Source organism: Polypterus senegalus, chromosome 13, assembly GCF_016835505.1.
Source record: "Polypterus senegalus isolate Bchr_013 chromosome 13, ASM1683550v1, whole genome shotgun sequence".
In the NCBI taxonomy this organism is placed as follows: domain Eukaryota; kingdom Metazoa; phylum Chordata; class Cladistia; order Polypteriformes; family Polypteridae; genus Polypterus; species Polypterus senegalus.
Genome location: NC_053166.1, coordinates 125,099,985 through 125,117,829, shown reverse-complemented (window position 1 = coordinate 125,117,829; position 17,845 = coordinate 125,099,985). Strand labels below are relative to the sequence as shown.

General features: G+C 39.3%; 1 protein-coding gene across 1 annotated transcript in view; it reads right to left on the bottom strand.

Annotated features, from left to right (window-relative positions):
* LOC120542618 (alpha-N-acetylgalactosaminidase-like) overlaps positions 1-3,046 on the bottom strand; it is a 29,494-nt gene extending 26,448 nt beyond the window's left edge. Inside the window, exon 1 of the mRNA XM_039775197.1 lies at positions 2,983-3,046. The gene's annotated coding sequence lies outside the window, so the exon portion shown is untranslated. The remainder of the gene's footprint in view (positions 1-2,982) is intronic.
* Positions 3,047-17,845: the final 14,799 nt, after the last annotated feature.

Below are 17,845 nucleotides of genomic sequence, written 5' to 3'. Positions count from 1 at the left end.
GTTGCGATTCTATTAAGTGGAAATTAGTTCCTGAGAAGTGACAAGACCCAGTTTTGTGGTTTGAAGCCTCTTTGGCATACAGATAAATTATTCTTAAAAGCCCTGGGTAAAGGGATGACTTCAAGGAAATCTCCTCCTGCCTAATGTCCCCAAGCAGACTTGCTTATGTCAAGAACGTGGTGCTCAGCATAAAGCAAATTTCATTCTGTTTGTGGGTAGACACAAGATGCTGTAGCTCCAGAGTACTATATGTTTGACAGAAAACCTGATACAATCAATAAGTCAATGTATATACAGTAGTACACAAGTGAATAGATAAAATAATTATGTATCTCAATACAATCTATTGCTCATTTTAAAATGCATCTGAATTTCTTATCTATGTCTTTTGAAAAATGTATTTCGTAAAAAACAAAACACCAAAACAAAGCACAACTCAGTTGAGTGATAACAGCAAAGAAGTACAACAGTATGGTCAATAAACGCTCCATATAAATCAGGCACCAGCCTCCATCCAATGAAGAGAGCCATACAGTAACAGAGCCCCATTTATAAATGGCTCTTTTTGTACTCCAAATATTGCTGTTATTTTGTTAGGAGTGATTTTATCTATCTGAGAGATATACAAATAAATTTGTACAAAATAGTTTAAACTCAGGACATGCCCAGAATATGTGTCCACTTGATGACATAGGTTGGATCTTCTCCTGGGCACATTTTACCCAAGAAAGATGTCAATGATGAACAACTGGTAACTTAATTATGGTGTGCTTGGCACATACTGAAGTAGAATGTATTTTGTGAATGGCTTAATTTCATTCCTTTTTTGAAATTTGAATTGAGATGTCACTTTACCATCATACCCTCAAATCATTACGGGATAAGTTTATTTCCTTAAGATTTTTTGAATACGTCCAGGATGTAGTATGCTTTGTTTACTAGATAGCTATGCCAATCAAGCTATCCTTGCCTGCAACAAGAATAAGACCTTCCATTCATAGTTGGTCAGATATATACAATGGCCCTTAAACTTGTAGCACTCTGATAGTTTGTCTACTTGACCATAATAGTGTGTATTTCTAGGTAACACTGCCACCAACCAGGCATTTGTACAGCCCTGGCATTCAGCTTTCATCCAAAGAGCCCACCTATCTTCCTCCCCTGGGATTTTTATGACTATAAGTTCATCCATACCAATCACCGCCCAGGTTTCTACATCAGTAGTCTTAGATTGCAGAACTGTCACTGATATGTTATCTTTCATCAATATACATACATGAACTTCAATCAAACTTAGCGAAATTGCTATCTTATAAAGAAGCAATCAAAAAAGGCCAAAAATTTCAGAAAATAATACTACAAAAGAGAGGGTCTGAAAGGGTCTTAATGAAAGCATCACTTTTTTTCTGGATTCTGTAAGGTTTTTTTTATATTTCTTCATTTTTTTGTAATTTCTAATTGTGAATTTTATTTTGTCCTTCTTAATAAAAACAAACTTTTGTGTCCACTTCATTATTTGTAAACTTACACTTTTTCTTATATTGCTTACAAAATTTTATAAACTTCTGGTTACACAAAACCTGGATCCACTAGTAGTGTTAATACAATATATATTTGTGTGTGTGTGTACAGAAAAAATAAGGAAGCATGAATATTGCAGCTTTAAAAATCTATTTAAAATATGATTCACTACAGGCTTTCAAAGAAAAAAGCAACATTAGATTTAAATTAATTTTCTAAAGAGGGTGATGCAGTGGAAGCGCTGTTGCCTCACAGTAAGGAGATCAGGGTTCATGTCCCAGGTCCTACCTGTGTGGACCCTGGTTAAGTTTCCTCCGGGCGCTTCGGTTTCCCCACACAGTCCAAAATATATGCAGGTTAGGTAGACTGGAGATGCGAAATTGGCCATTGTGTGTGACTGGTGTGTATGTGCGATGGACTGGAGCCCAGTCCTGGGTTTGTTCCAGCCTTGTGCCCTGTGCCCCCACAAACCTGGTCTGAATTAAGCAGGTTAGAAAAATGACATGAATTTTCTAATAGCAGGATCATTGGGAAAGAGCAAACCACTTATTACAGTTCATCAAAGGCCATACTCACACAGCAGATTACCTAAAAAGGAGGTAAGAACTTGCAGACTACTTATAGAAAGTGACCAAGCTGGAGTTTGAATCCAGGCCAACTTAAACATAATAAAGCTAACTACCGCGCTACTACCCTTCTTAAATACTGTACAATACTTCATTGAAGAGATCAAACTTCAATTTCACAAATGTATGATTATTTAAAAAAAATTTTAAAATTAAAGACGTGAAAACGGAACGCGGCAGGTGTGTATACTTTTGTCACTTAAAGGTGCGGCAAGCGAACGAGCTTTGCCAAACGTTGAGTCAAAAGGTGGCAGTGTCCGCTGCCCTTTGTAACATGAAAAAAAAACATTCTGCGCGTGCGCTAAACGACTGCACGAAAGTGGACGCCGTTTTACTTGGGGACGCAACACTGAGATGTTTTACTTTAAAGCTTTTATTAATATTATTATTATTATTATATTTTGTTTACGCTTTTATAAGCGATTTTCCTCGATAAAGTCTAAATAACCCAATCTCCACTATCTCTACTACTGCTGCACATGAATAGGTGGCACTTCATACAAACTTGTTTATTATCACTGCACAACTTCAACACAGTCGGACAGAGCGGACAGTCGCGCACCCCAACATCGCTGTAGACACTTACAGTCCTAACGTCATGGTATACCCGCTGTCACTCCGATTTTTAAGCAGAAGCTCAGAATTCACGCAGCTCCCTAAAATAATGTTTACGGAAGGCTACAAAAGCGTCGGCGCATCCGAAAGAAAGGAAATAAAATCGAATAAAGATCGTACGTATTATAATATAGCTGTGCATAATGACAGTTTGAGAAGAGCCAACTGTACGTGTCGGTCGTGGTCCATCCCCAAAACGCCGTTAATTTAAATACCTTACCTCACTGACGTTCTTCTCGGATTGAGATGCAGAGAATACAAAATGGGCACGTGCGTATTTCTGAACTTCCGCATCACAAGACACGCCGTGGTAAGTAATGTAACTGAAGGCAATGATGAAGATATACTCGGATACAATCTTAAAAGTGGACACTAAATAATAGACAAAATTTTGAAAGTGTGAACTGACACAAATATCATTATTATTAATAACAGGGCTGCTGTCGCATTTGCCGAAAAGCTGTTATCATCGAGTGTTTGTCCTTAAAAACACGACTGGTAGATATAACAGATTGACAAAACTAAACACATAGAAAATTGTTTTAATTTGCATTTACAATATGAATACAATAAAATGTAAATAGAATGTATCCATTGCGTCACATTTAAGTTAAAGTTGGAAAACAAATGTAATCCAATTTAAATTACACAATTTATTCCTGCATACAATATGAGTTTAACATGAAAACATTTTGGCTATCTGATATTTTTTAACATATATGTAAAGAACACAACATTACATACTGTATTTGTTGACATCCCTTGCTTTTGTCACTTCATAGTTTTTTTATACAAAACTTCATTTAGTGGCCCGCCTTTATTTAAACACTTCTTCAGGTACGTCGCCAGGAATCATCCAGCAGTAGACCAACATAATACTGACATTTGAACGTCCCTGCCACCTTCTTTCCATGAACTTGATATCCTGATGAAATCTTTCACCCTGCTCTTCCCTCACAGAATCAAGATTTTCTGAGGTGAATTCCTAAAGTGAACTTTAAGACTCATGTTGCAATCCAAGTCTTAATACTTAACTAGTATATTTTTCGCAATTTCTTCATAATTTGGATCTTTATTGTTTTTTAAACACTTAGAAATTGCTTCTTTAAGTGCTATCCAGGTCTTCTCAAATTATGCATCAGAAATTAGGTTTCTAATATTAGGTCTGGCAAAATTTAGCTTCAGACAAACCTTAAACAGAGTCTATCTTTTGATAGGGCTTTGGCAGACTGCTTCATTAAACCAAGCTTAACACAAGCAGGGGTAGCAGCACTTTATCTGGATCCGCCAAGCTAGGTCTGATATTTTTGGCACAAAGCTGTAGCTTGTTTTCTAGGTGGCCATTCTTTCTGATCTCAATGCACAATCATGTGAAAAAGGAAGTACAGCCCATGGAAACTGCTGACTTTTGACAAATAATTGAACAGGGAAAGAGTAGATTTCCTGCCTACTTATAAAGGTGACATATCCCTTAATAAAAGGACAAGTGTCTGTTGTGACCAGAAGGGGGGCACTGCAGCACCTCTAACCCCAGACACAACCACACAGACTCGAGTTCCAGGTGCAAATACAAGGTTTATTAAACACTTTATTAAACCTCACTTTGAGGTTGCCACCCACTGCCAAAGACAGGAAGCAACCTGTCTTTCTTCTCAGCCATTCAGTACAGCGTCCTCCTGGCCAGGTAATGAATCATACACCATCCCAGTTGGCATGCCAGCCTGTGTCTGTCATCCATCACACTGTGTATCTGTTGAGCAGTCCGGTTGCTAGAGTAAGGAAGAAAAATGTAAACATTGGCAAAACATACCATACCATACCATACCATATTTATTTGTTGAGCGCTTAAAAACACAGCATTACAACTGACCAAAGCGCTGTACAGTTACAACAAGCAGGACTAAAAGCAAAATATTAAAAATAAACATTAAGAGAGAATTAAAACAGAGATACTAAAAACAGGTCAAGGGACCAAATAAAATAGAGAAAATAGCAAAAGGCAAGTGGAAAATGAAACAGGTTAAGAATTAAAAGCCAATGTGAAGAAGTGCGTTTTTAGGCGAGATTTGAATGTGGCGACTGAAGCGGCTTGCCTAACCACTAAGGGCAGGGAGTTCCAGAGCCTGGGTGCACAGACGGAGAAAGCCCTTTCACCACGAGCTTTAAAACGTGCCTTGGGAACGGTTAGGAGCAGCTGATCTGCGGATCTAAGAACACGAGGGGGATTGTGACAATGGAGCAAGACACTCAAATAGGCGGGGGCTAGACCGTTTAATGCCTTATAGGTTAGGAGGAGAATCTTAAAATCGATTCTGAATCTAACCGGCAGCCAGTGTAGGGTTTTCAATATTGGTGAAATGTGTTGGATTCTGCTACTTCCAGTTAGAAGCCTTGCAGCCGCATTTTGAGCCAGTTGGAGTCTAGAAAGCGTGGCTTTACTGATACCAAAAAGGCAGGAATTAGAGTAGTCAAGCCGGGACGTAATGAATGCATGAATTACTGATTCCAGGAGGTGGTTAGAAAGAATAGGCTTGAGTTTGGCGATTCGCCTTAGATGGAAAAAGCAGGATTTTACTGTGCTGTTGACTTGAGCATCCATTTTCAGGAACGTATCCATTTTGATTCCAAGATTGGAGACAGACGAAGTTACTGGAATGGGAAGAGAAACGAGGCCAAGGGGTGGAGCCTGTTTGCAGTCGGGACTAAAAACAATGACCTCGGTTAAAACATGTTGAAGAAGGGTAAAAAAAATCAAAAATGATAATAAAAATACCAAATAAGGATCTAAAAATAAGAAAATTGGTCTTAAAGGCCTGTTCTGCTTGACATTACATGCAGGGAACAGCAGCATGCTATCATCTTTATTGTGCCATGTGAATGCATTTTAAAGCTGTAATGCTGATGACTGATCATTTTGTGTGGTGGACAAAGGATACGTGAAAGTAATGGATAAGTGAAAATAAAGTGCACACTATTATACCAAACCACATGGACAACTCATGTATCAAATAAAAAACTGGAGTTGATTACTTAGATTTCAATCCATCTTAAATGGCTAGTACAGCAAGTACTTGAATAAAAACAGAAGGAACAATGGCCTTTTCAATCATTTATATAACAAATTTTTCCAATCTGATTGTTGATGCATGTACTTTGACACCAGCTTTTGCAAGAATTACCGGCAGATACTGCAATAAATATTTTGGGTTTTTTGGAGACTTCTTTTACCATCAAATGGAACGTTTTTAAGCTGAATTTGCTGGACTGGCTAGACCTGGACAAATTATCAGTTGTTTAAAACCTACATGACTTGTGGATGATTCCTTACAGTGGAATAATTCATTTCAAATACAGTAATTTGGCACTCTTTATAAATCCCTTTCCAGACCCATAGGCATCCACGACCTGAGGGCCTTAGAGAGCTCTTTTGATTTTGGCATAATGCACCACGTGTGTCAAGTTCTGCTGGCATTCTCCCTATGAAGATTCTAATCATTGACCCTAATCTAAAACACCTGATTCTAATTTTATGGATTTGAAGTGGTAATAAATGTAGAGGTGAACTTACTTTTTCACATGACAAATCTGCTTTTTTGTTAATTTAGATTATGAGAATGAATATGTCTTGTCCTGTGGTGGGTTGGCGCTCTGCCTGGGGTTTGTTTCCTGCCTTGTGCCCTGTGTTGGCTGGGATTGGCTCCGGCAGACCCCGTGACCCTGTAGTTAGGATATAGTGGGTTGGATAATGGATGGATGGATATATCTTGTCAGTTTTATGTGTTGTTTGTTAAAGTATATAACCTTTTTCAGCAGGCACCGTTTGCAGAAAGATCTAATATTTGCCTGTTCAAATACATCGAAGAAGTCAACAGTTTCCATGGGGTGTACTTACTTTTTCATATGACTGTAAATTCTTGTCCCTGCTGTCCCACTTGCCCTGACTGCTGACCCAGTAAAGATACATTAAACTTTTAGCTCTATTCTGACCTTATTATCAAATGAAATAACTGCTTTGCTTTACACATCTCTCTATTATAATAAAAAAATCATGGGAAGAGAGATGAGACGTCACTTTCTCAGAGAGATACTTTCACGTCCCGGGAGACGAGACTTTGTGCCAAGAGATTTAACCATGCCCGGGGCCAGAAAAAAAAAAAGATTAAGAGTAGATGAAAAAGTAGAACGTCGTAAAGAAGTCAAAAACGTTGGCGCGATACACATGCAGAGCAGGTTAGAGATAATGGAGGTACAAAAATTCGAAAAGCTCAAAAAAATGATAGTAAAGATTGCATTAGTGCAAACAAACGGAAATTATTACTCTGTGAAATAACGGAACAGTGAAAAGAGATTGAGTATATTGTTCGGATTTAAACTTTAAGTCGGAGACTTGTAGATCGTCTAATTCATGTTGCCATCAGGGAAAAGTAGTGTTTCTTCCCAATGAAAAGGCGTATCCACGAGAATTAAAAGATTTGTTGTTTGGTGAAAGTGAAATCCCGCAAGAGAAAATTTCAAGCCCCGCAAGACAAGACTTTATGCAAAGAGATTTGGAAAAGTCCTGCCCACATCTAAAACATTTACAACCATGCACATGGTTCAATCATGTCTCTTTGTGTGAGTGCTATTGGTAGACACTGTTTGTGTAGAGAGAAAGAAACGATATTCACTCACGGGCAGTTATACGTTGCGTTGTCACGATGTAATTCCAAACACGCGGAATCAAAATTCAATGCAATATTGACGAAAAGGTAAAAGCAAAAAGCGATTGAATATATGGACATAGGTGATATGACAGAAGTATATAGATATTGTTTGGCTTTAAACTTTAAGTCGGAGACTTGTAGATCATCTAAATTGTGTTGCCATCAGGGAAAAGTAGTGTTTCTTCCCAATGAAGAGTCCTATTCACGAGAATTAAAAGTTTTGTTGTTTGGTGAAAGTGAAATCCACATACATGAGTGGCAGAGATGTGAAGTTGCTGGCACACAGCACAGGCAGAGGGGGCTGGCGAGCGAAGTGAGTGGGGGCAAAGCCCCCTAGTAGATATTAATATTAGAAAATATAAAATCCAAGCAAATTATGAATTCAAAATTAATATTTAATTAACTACAGTTAAAAAAACAATAACAAAACATAATTGGTAGCTAAAAAATGTGTTTTGTTAAAAAAAGTTAAATAATGAAGAAAAATGCTTTAATTTTTTTTTAATTCAGCATCAAAAAAATATACTCAAATCACATTAAATAAGCAAAAAAAATGTTTCAATGTATACCTGTGTTTTGGAGAGAAGCACTACTTTTAATCCATCTGTTATGCAATTTAATAAATCCAGTTCAGGAGTGCAGGGCCACAGTCTATTTGTGTGGCATAATAGAGGAAACAGCATTGGACATGGCGCCAAAACAATCATACAGTCACCTACACTCACTATTAATGAATTATCTTAAAGTGCCTATCTTTGGGATGTGAGAGGACAACCTGATTAGTCAGTCAGTCATTTTCCAACCTGCTATATCTTAACACAGGGTCACAGGGCTCTCCTGGAGCCAATCCCAGCCAACACAGGGTGCAAGGCAGGAACAAATCCCTGATTATCTGAAGAAAAATGTATGTAGACACAGGAGGAACATACAGAGTCCACACTGACAGGGCTTTGACAGGACCTCAAACCCAGGGCTCTGGAGCTGTGAGGCAACCATATGCAAGATCAAGTTTCCATAATCTTCTAGACCATCTGATATGAACTGCATTTATGTGGCCAGTCAGTTACACTTGTTCTTCTTCATTGCATTTCAGTTTATTTATATGTATGTTATGTATCTGCCAGGATGTGTTCCATGGGGCCTGTTTTTGTTTTAATGTCTTGTTGCAGTTACTGTATTTATTTTTTGTTCATAGTTTTCTGTTTATTTATTACTAGCTGCATGTAGTCTTCAGGACAAAGAACAACCCGAAGACTCCCAAGCAGTTTTACTATATTTGTGAACTTGGAGAAGTGTCAGCTAACTCTTAAGAATTAGCCAATGCAAATTATGTTGGCCAATCTGTGTTTGCTGGCCCACTGGCTTTTGTAAGAAGACATTGGTGATACCATATCTTAGCCATATTGTTGGCATATCATTGTCTTGAGAAAATACCTCAAGACAGACAATGTTTTTAGTGAAAACTTCAACCCTTGCCCTCCGTTGCTGAGGCGTTTCACTTACATGTGGCTGAGCCGCGGCATTTGCTTCATTTCGATGTTGTGTCTCTTCATTTGAGTCTTTAGCACAACATTGTTGTTGCTCGGCAGTGTTTGCTGCACACAGGTCTTTTGTAGTGAGAAGTGAGGTGCATGTAAGGGCTGAAAAAATGTAAAAGTGCTTTCAGGCGCCATCTAGTGGCTGTGGTTGAGTGTGAGCAGAGTGGATTGCTCCATACACACACAGGTCTTTTGTTTATATATGTCTAATTATCTTTCTATGTTTAAAATCATGTTCTGTTGTGGACAATGACATCCTTTACATGTTCCATAACTCTGTGGTGGTTGGTACAATTTTCTCTGCTGTGGTGTGCTGAGTCAGTAACATCACTTGAAGAGAGACTTGCTGAATCAACAAGCCGATTGAAAAAGTAGGCTCAGTTATAGGGCACACTCTCGGCTTGCTGGAGTACATAGCAGGGGAAAGAATTAAGACAAAACTGAGTGCCGCTATAAGGAATGCTGCACATCCTCTCTCAGACACACTAAAACTGAGGACTTTCAGCCAACAAATTATTCAGCAGATGTGTGTCAGAAAACACAGCAGGGGCTCCTTCATACCAACGGCAATATGCCTGCAAAATGCTGCACTGTGACTGCTCTCTTATCTTTAACCAAGTCAGTTCTTCTGTGTATTTGATATTTGATAATATTATTTATGTATTTATTTTTGAGCTTCTGATAAAGGCCAAATTTCCCCCTAATTTTATATCTATATATATATAGGTCCCATATATTTTATGAGAAGGGACCGAGTCGGGACCAACCTAACATCATCACTCCTGAACATTTCCAATGGGGAAGTCAGTTGAGAAGGCTTAGGAGATGGGGATTATTTGTTTACTAGCCAACCCGCGGTGTAGCATACGCCACATAATGAGGCAGCTGTTTAAATGATTTTTAAGCACAGAGGAAAAAATAAACATTTGAAAAATCCGTAATTTAATAAACCACCAAGAAAAGTAACATTGCAACAATGCACGCTACAAACCAACATACAATTGTCCGTGACTGAAAACCGGAGGAGCGCCATCGCGCCTTCTCCTTCCAAAGTGAAGGACGGGGTTGAATGGCGCTCGTTTAGTACGCACGGCCCGCCCCCAACTCCCTACCTGAGTCGCTTTCGTCTGTGTACAGTCCACACGCACCTGTGAGTCACGTTGACTGTTAATTTTAATTTTCCAAACACCGCCTCAGTTGGTTTCCACGTTGATTTTTCATTGTTCTTTGCGGTTCCTGCTGCTTTTTTATATATAATTCACTATGTCACCCGACCATTGGTTTACAAAGGGTAGAGACGTAATCAGTGCGAGCGTATGACCCGCACGTACTGGGAATCTCTTGTTCGTGGGGAACAATTGCAAGCCACGGTCTCCATCACGAATGGGGTTCAACGGCTTACGCACGGCTCCCCGCGCCAGGTAGACTCACGTTGATCCATTCAGTGTAGCGTGACATACAAGTGCATCACTAACCTGTTAATGCTCAATCTCACGTGGCTGAAAGTCACTTGTCCATCTAAGAATTTGGACGCCGACCGCTGTTGGGTCGTGTAACTATTTGGCAGGTGGGAGTCTCGTTCGTTTTCTGAAATAACCAGCCAAATCGCTCCACCAACTAAGAACTGCCATGCACCATCACCCACAGAATCGAGAAAGAGCTATCAATCTGTCAATCCTGTCCGTGTCCGGGCCGGGTGAGGTTTCCTGTGTTGAGTCAAATGAAGCGAAAGGCTTCACACCTGGTGGTGCCCTTCCGTCAATTCTTTTAAGTTTCAGCTTTGTAACCATACTCCTCCCTGAACCCAAAGACTTTGGTTACCCGGTTGGCTGCCCTGTTGCGGGGCCTGCATTGGTGAAGCAGGTGAGATGGTAATGAAACAGAGGCACAGGGCTTATTGTTTTTTAAAGACTGCTTCCTTCATTGGGTTTTAACCAATGCACGAAATGAACCAACACACAATCGTCCGTGTGGCGCGGAGGGTGGAACGGGAGGAGAGGAGAAGGACATCCACTCCGCTCCCTCCGTCATGCTAGTCTGCTGATTTCTCGTTCAGTATGCACTGCTTGCTCATGTGCCCACCTTCAACTCGTCACTCGAGTCGTTGTCGTCAGTCGTCAGTCCAGATGCACCTGTGACTCACGTAGACCTTTCATTGCTCTGTGCAGTTTTGGCTGCCTTTCTATATATAATCCACCAAGACACCCGACCACGGTAGTAGCGAGGTGGGAGGGGGGTGTGTACAAAGTGCAGGAGCATCTAAGAAGACGCATGTTTGTCGCGGATGTGAATTGCTGTATGTACAGTAGCGTGTAAAACAGTTTGCCAGGGTGCACGCAGTTGTGCGTCGTAACCGAAAACTCGTTTTTTAAAGACTGCTTACTTTATTGTGTTTTAACCTCAGTTGTAAAGGAATGTTTTAAGGATCCCATGGGATACCCCTCGCAAACCGTATTACACACTGCATATGGCGATTCACCTTCGCGAGAAACATGCCTCTATTAACAGTCAGCGTGGGTCGAAGCTGCATGTTGCTTCTACGACAGACGAATATAAATGACGTCATTTTTCTGTGTCGTCACGTCTGAGTTGGTGGGCGTGGCTCTGCGAGTTGTCGTCGTATCCAATGGTCTTGGAGTTGGTGGGCGTGGCTCATTCCTGCGTGCGCCATAGGTGTCTAACTTGTCGGCGGCTTAGTGAATCCATGCCCCTTCCGGCGTGCTTTCCATGGTCGTCTTGCCTTAGTGAATTATATATATAGATTGTGAAGTATTTGTTAAAATTGTTTAGATTCTCTTGTCCTTCGATTTTTTTTTTCCCCTATTTTTCTTGGATTCTGCCTACAGATTGTGTATTGGAAGTTGTTTGATGAAGGATTGCCTTTTTGGGACCTCCTTTTTCTGTTTATGCTCTTTTGTGGTCTTTTTTGTTAATTTTTGCTAATAAATATTTGATTTATAAAGAATCATTGTTGCCCTTTCATCACAAATCATGGGTTGATTGTTATCCCCTCCTCTTGTATGACTTTTTGATCGTTATATTTTTTATTTCTTCTGGTGGCCATGTCGTATGCCTTGAGTGCACTTCTACTAGTTCCAGTTGCCAGGGTAAACTTTCCCAACACTGGCAGGCATGAAGTTTAGTTTCATCACCTGCTGGTAATTGCAGCAGTGCGTTTAAACAGCCACCCACTTCGCTTTGTGTTTATCTGCACTGCAAATAAAAAAACCTTTGCTGAACGTATCATGAAAATTGATCTCTCCAGTTCCTGACTTTTATTTTGTTCTTCTGACCTCAATTTTCATCTTGCTGTTTGGCTTTGTTGTTTCAGCACTTTTTGATTTTGATTTCTGTTTCGCATCTGTCTCTCTATCGGTTTGCCCTTTAAAAATATTGTCGGTTAACCTACTTCACATTGATAGAGCTGTGGACATTTTCTGTTGTTTTGCTAGCTCCCTATTTTTGGTGCCTCCTCCAGCTGAAGCCAGCAGGTAGTATTTAGGGCCTGGGTTAGTTAAGGTGAGCTTTTTCTAGGCTGGTTAGTGAAGATCCTGTCCTGTTTCTTAGTCTATTCTTAGGGGCCTCACATATCTTTTGCCTTTTGGAAGACTCCATTTTGTGATGGAGCAATTTGATACCAATGGTTATAGTTATTTCTAATTTGGTTCAAACAGACCTGAGATTATCATTGAACACAAAATCATTAATGCAAACTTAGGCACAGGGATAATGCTCAGACTCCACACAGACAGTGACTGGGTGGGGTTAGTACTCTGGATTTGACTCTAACCACTGTGCCTCCATGGCACTCATATACAAAATCAAGTTCCAGATTTTTCTGGTCAATCCAATATAAACTTGCTTGTGTTGCCTAACTGTTGCACCTACTGCTTTTCAGCTCACATAGCATTCTCAAAAGCACATAATCAAATTACGGATCATTTTTTGAACCTAACCTAGTAACATCAGGCACAAGGCAGAAAAGATAGGTAGACAGAACTTTATTTGTCCACAAGGAGAAATTTGGATTTTTATGGAGGCTGTTTAAATAAATAAATAAATACTTTTGTCTGATCACACATCGGATGACTATAAAGTGAGAAAATTAAAAAGAAAGAAAAGTTCGGACTTGTCTGCCACAGTCACATTGAGGCATTATGCAAACATATTGCTGTTGGCATGCAGGAGCCCCAATAGTGTTTCTATGTGTTTCCTATGAATAATTTGTTGGCTTAAAGTGCAGCATTATTCATAATGATATTCAGTTTAGCTTTAATTCTCTCTTTTGCTACTACCTCCGGGGGTCCAGAGTGTGCCCCATGTCCCATAACTGAGATTGCCTTTTTAATTAGCTCATTGATTTGGTGGGCCTTTCTTGAAATGATGTTACCTGCCCAGCACACCACATGTATAAAGCCACACTGGCCATCACAAAGTTATAGAAGATGGATGTAACTTCACAATTTAAAGGAATGCAGTCTCCTTATGAAAAAGAATATGCTCTGCCCCTTCTTGCATAGTTCCTCTGTGTTCCAAGACCAGTCCAACTTGTCATTAATGTGGATTTCCAAATACTTGTAGGAGTGGACCACATCTACATCTACTCCTTCAATAGTGAGTGAACATAGAGACTCTTTGGTGCTGCGAAAGTACATAACCATTTCCTTGGTTTTATTGATGTTATGATGCAGACAATTTTCTTTTGCACCAAGAAATACATTTTTCCACCTGACTACTATATTCTGTCTCATCCCCTTTATCAATAAATCTAATGAGTGCAGAATAATCAGAGAATTTCTGCAAGTGACATGACCTGTTGTTTATAGTCTGAGGTGTACAGAGTGAAAAGAAAAGGAGACAGGATTGTTCCTTGTTGTCCTCCAGTGTTGTTGACATCTGTTCCAGACGAGTCTCACAAACTGCAGTCTGCCCAACAGATAGTCCATTATCCAGGACACTATAGATGCATCCATCTGCATATCTCTAAGCTTGGCCGTTATCAAGGATAGCTTGATGGTACCGAAGGCCACCCTTTACTGGACCCGCTCACAAACACACACACATACACACACCCACATAGGCCAGATCTGGAATCTGGAGCTTAACATGCAAACATTGGAGACATTAGGGGAAAGTCAGAGTACTGGGGAAAACCCCCAGAGACACAGGCATAATATAAAGACTACAAAGACAATGACCAGTCACAGAATTCAAACTCAGAACTTTAGATCCTTGAAGCAGAGACGCTAACCACTGCGTTACTGTGCCACTCTGCTTCTAATCGATTTCTTTTTTTTTTAACTATATGTCACATTTAAGCAGCACAAAAATGAAAAAGATACAACTATCTTTACTCACACAGTCACAGGAAGTACTTGCAAACTGTACACAGAAAATGACCAGACTGGAGCTCAAGCTTAGCCTCCTTTTCTTCTACACCCAGGCATCTATAAATTGGCCATGCAATGTACCGGTGCCCCATTCAGGTTTAGTTCACGCTAAGTGTGCCCAAAGCTGTCCTGAATTAACTTGCTTCATGCGTCCTGGAATTGGATTAGGATGGTTTGAAAATATATACGGTGTCACATACTCAGCAAGTTTAAGACCATGTGACAGCAGAAGAGTGGAAAGCAAAAGCTGATGGCATTGAAAATTTGTAGAAAATGCATTTTTGGCCAACTATGGTCCCTATTAAAAATTAAATTATGAAGGAAATTGCAGATTATTTGAGTGCAGCCGTCTATTTTAGGTCAATTGTTTGGAAACCACTTGTGAACTCCCAAGACCTCTGATTTTATAACATTCTGGAATATGCATAATCAAATTTGTGAGTCTAGCTGTCTAATATCTCCATTACTGATTATTTTGTCAATAAATTTATATCCCATTTAAGTTTCATAAGTGGATCCAGGGAGAGATTTTTAATATTGTATTGTATTTTCCAAGAAATTAGAAACATGGCTTTACAATAGGAAGAAAAGGCCGGCATCAAAACATGTCAGCTTTCTAACTCATTTGTACTGAATAAGAATCATTTTGAGAAAATCTGGTAGAAATGCTAAAATGCACTACTTTCTAGGCTAGCACAAGAGTTTTGATTTGTTGGTGGACCTAAAGCCAGTATAGAGAGGCCAGCTCCTGGGTGGGTGAGGTAATGTGATTACAAGATTATGGCAACCTTACAACTGACCTGCTTTAACCTGCTGCAATGTTTTTGTACCAAACCCAACGAAAGGATGAGAAGCAGAGAAGTGGAGCAGACAGCATTGCCACATTACAGAAGCTGAAGCTTTTTTCCTCTCTCAATCTAAAATCATGCCATTGGGTGGGGTGGTGATACTAGTGACTTGTGAAAATGGGCTAAACTGGAACTGTACCAGAACTGATTGTTCTCTATTCTGGCCATTTCATAATCAAATTGAACAGTTTTTTTTCCAGCTTATTCACTTTTTGTTGTGCTTAGTGTGGAGGAAATATAAAATTCTGAAAACTGGGTGTGACTATAAAAACTAATCAAGAAAATGGTAAAAAAAAAAATGGTAAGGGCTTGAGTGAAATTCTCACTTTTAATATGTGCCTAATGAAACTTTGTTCTAGAATTAGTTTCTTGGTATGACATAGTATGGGCAAGTGTGGCAGAGTCCATTCTGAAGAAATTAAAGTTTCCTGTTTTGTATGGACTTTTGTATGGTTCAGGTCCCTGTGAGCCTGTATGGAAGAACATAGATTGGCAGCATAGACAAACAGATGACTGAGAAGAGAAATGCAGTAATCCATCCAAAACATCATAAACTGTTAAACATGGCCCACAGCTTCTAAAATAGTGGGGAAGATTTGGATAGCTGCTTTTTCATTGAAGTTTAGAATTCAGGCTGTAAGGTTAGTAAAACATGTGCAATTTTCAAAAATTAGGAAAAATAGGAAACTTGCCATTCATGAGAGCTGGTGTACAGGATGCTATCTGTGCTCTGAAACAACACCTAGAATCAGCTGCAGAGGTGCAATGTCAACATGTTTCTTTGGGAAATAACAGTATTTTGCTGCATTACATCCAGGCATGTTGAATTATGAACTATTAAAAAAGTATGGCAAAAAGCAGATCCTCAAACATAAGATGCATAAATAAAGCAATAAAAAGCAACAAAAGCATCCAAATGTTAAAAGTACAGTAGTGTAAATGCAAGTCAGAACACATATGCAGAAGTAAATGAGGGTCAGGAAACGAAACAAAAAATACTTTGCAGTCATGACAATCAATTCTGGGTAGTATTATGTCCTGAATTAGGAGAGCTGGCATGCACAAGTTTCCAGATTTCAATTAATAAACAACATATGTGGGATATTATCATAAGGAGAGATTTAAATAAAAGGTGTAAATTCATGTAGAATTTAGATGAGATTATCCTCAAAGTATGCAGATTAAATTGAATGTAAATTTTAAATTGGCCCTGTGTGAATGTAAGTGTGATTCTATCCTGAATTGGACTGGTATCCCGTTCAGGGCTGCTTCCTGTGCTGCTGGGATAGGATCCAGGACCCCATGACATCAAATAGGATTAAGTGGGGTTGAAAATATTTTGTATGTTACATTAGATAAATAAAATTAAAAAAGATTATACCTAGCCTTGTAATACAGATTATACCTAGCCTTGTAATACTTTTACCTGTTCACTATTTAAGGAATGTATGTGGTGGTGGCACAGCATTATAATTACAGTACTTGGGAGACCACATCAGTGACCAGCTGGACTAATCTACCAACTCAGTGGTGCTGTATAAGAAAGGACACAGCAGACTCTTTTTCTTAGTAGACTGCATTCCTTTAATGCGGGTAGTGACTTCCTTTACATGTTCTGTAACTTTGCTGGCCAGTGTGATGCTCTATGCTGTGGTGAGCTGGACCAGTAACATCACTTCAAGAAAGACCCACCAAATCAACAAGCCAGTTAAAGTGGCAGGTTAAGTTATGGGATGCACATCATCCTGCTGGAAGTGGTAGCAGAGCAGAGAATGAAGACAAAACTGGTGGCTATTATGAATAACACTGCACATTCTCGCATGATGCACAATCTTTAAGCACAGTATTTTCAGCCAACAAACTATACAACAGAAGTGTATCAAGAAAAACTACTGGGGCTCTTTCATACAGACAAAAATATGCCTTTATAATGCTGCAGTGTGACTGCTCTCTTATCTTTAGCTAAGTCAAACATTTTCTTCTCTTTGGTAATTCATCTGTAAATTTGAGGGGTGTTGTTGTTTGCTACAATATTTCTTGAACTTCTGTTAAAAGCTAAATTTCATCCAGAGACAAATATCTATCTGCATAATCCACCTTAATAAAAGAGTAAGTGTCTATTTGTTTGCTATGTCTCTGCCATTCTAATACAGTAGATAGTGAATCACAAACATTACCACTGCTTTTACGAATCCCATATCAAATAGCATTAATAGAGACCTATGCATTACATGGTGCATTGCAAATGTTAACAATGGATGAGGTCTACGTCGATTACATAGATTTCACTCGTGGAAACATAAAGGGAAAGTCAACTTTATATATACTGTATGCTTAACATAATGTATAGAGATATTAGAGTACATGTCAATCCTTTTATTCATTTTATAATCTCTTTATTCAGTTCAAAGACACATGAAGACACAAATTAGGAACCATACTTAGGTGGGGCACCAGCCTGTCTCAAGGCCAGGACACAGAAGCAATAACTCTTCTTCCACCCAGCATGCAGAAAGTTTAACAAAACTGGTTGGGCAACAGAAGATGGGCATCTTAATTACAAGGCACTCTGTTCAAAGATGATGGTGTTAAATTTCTCCAGAT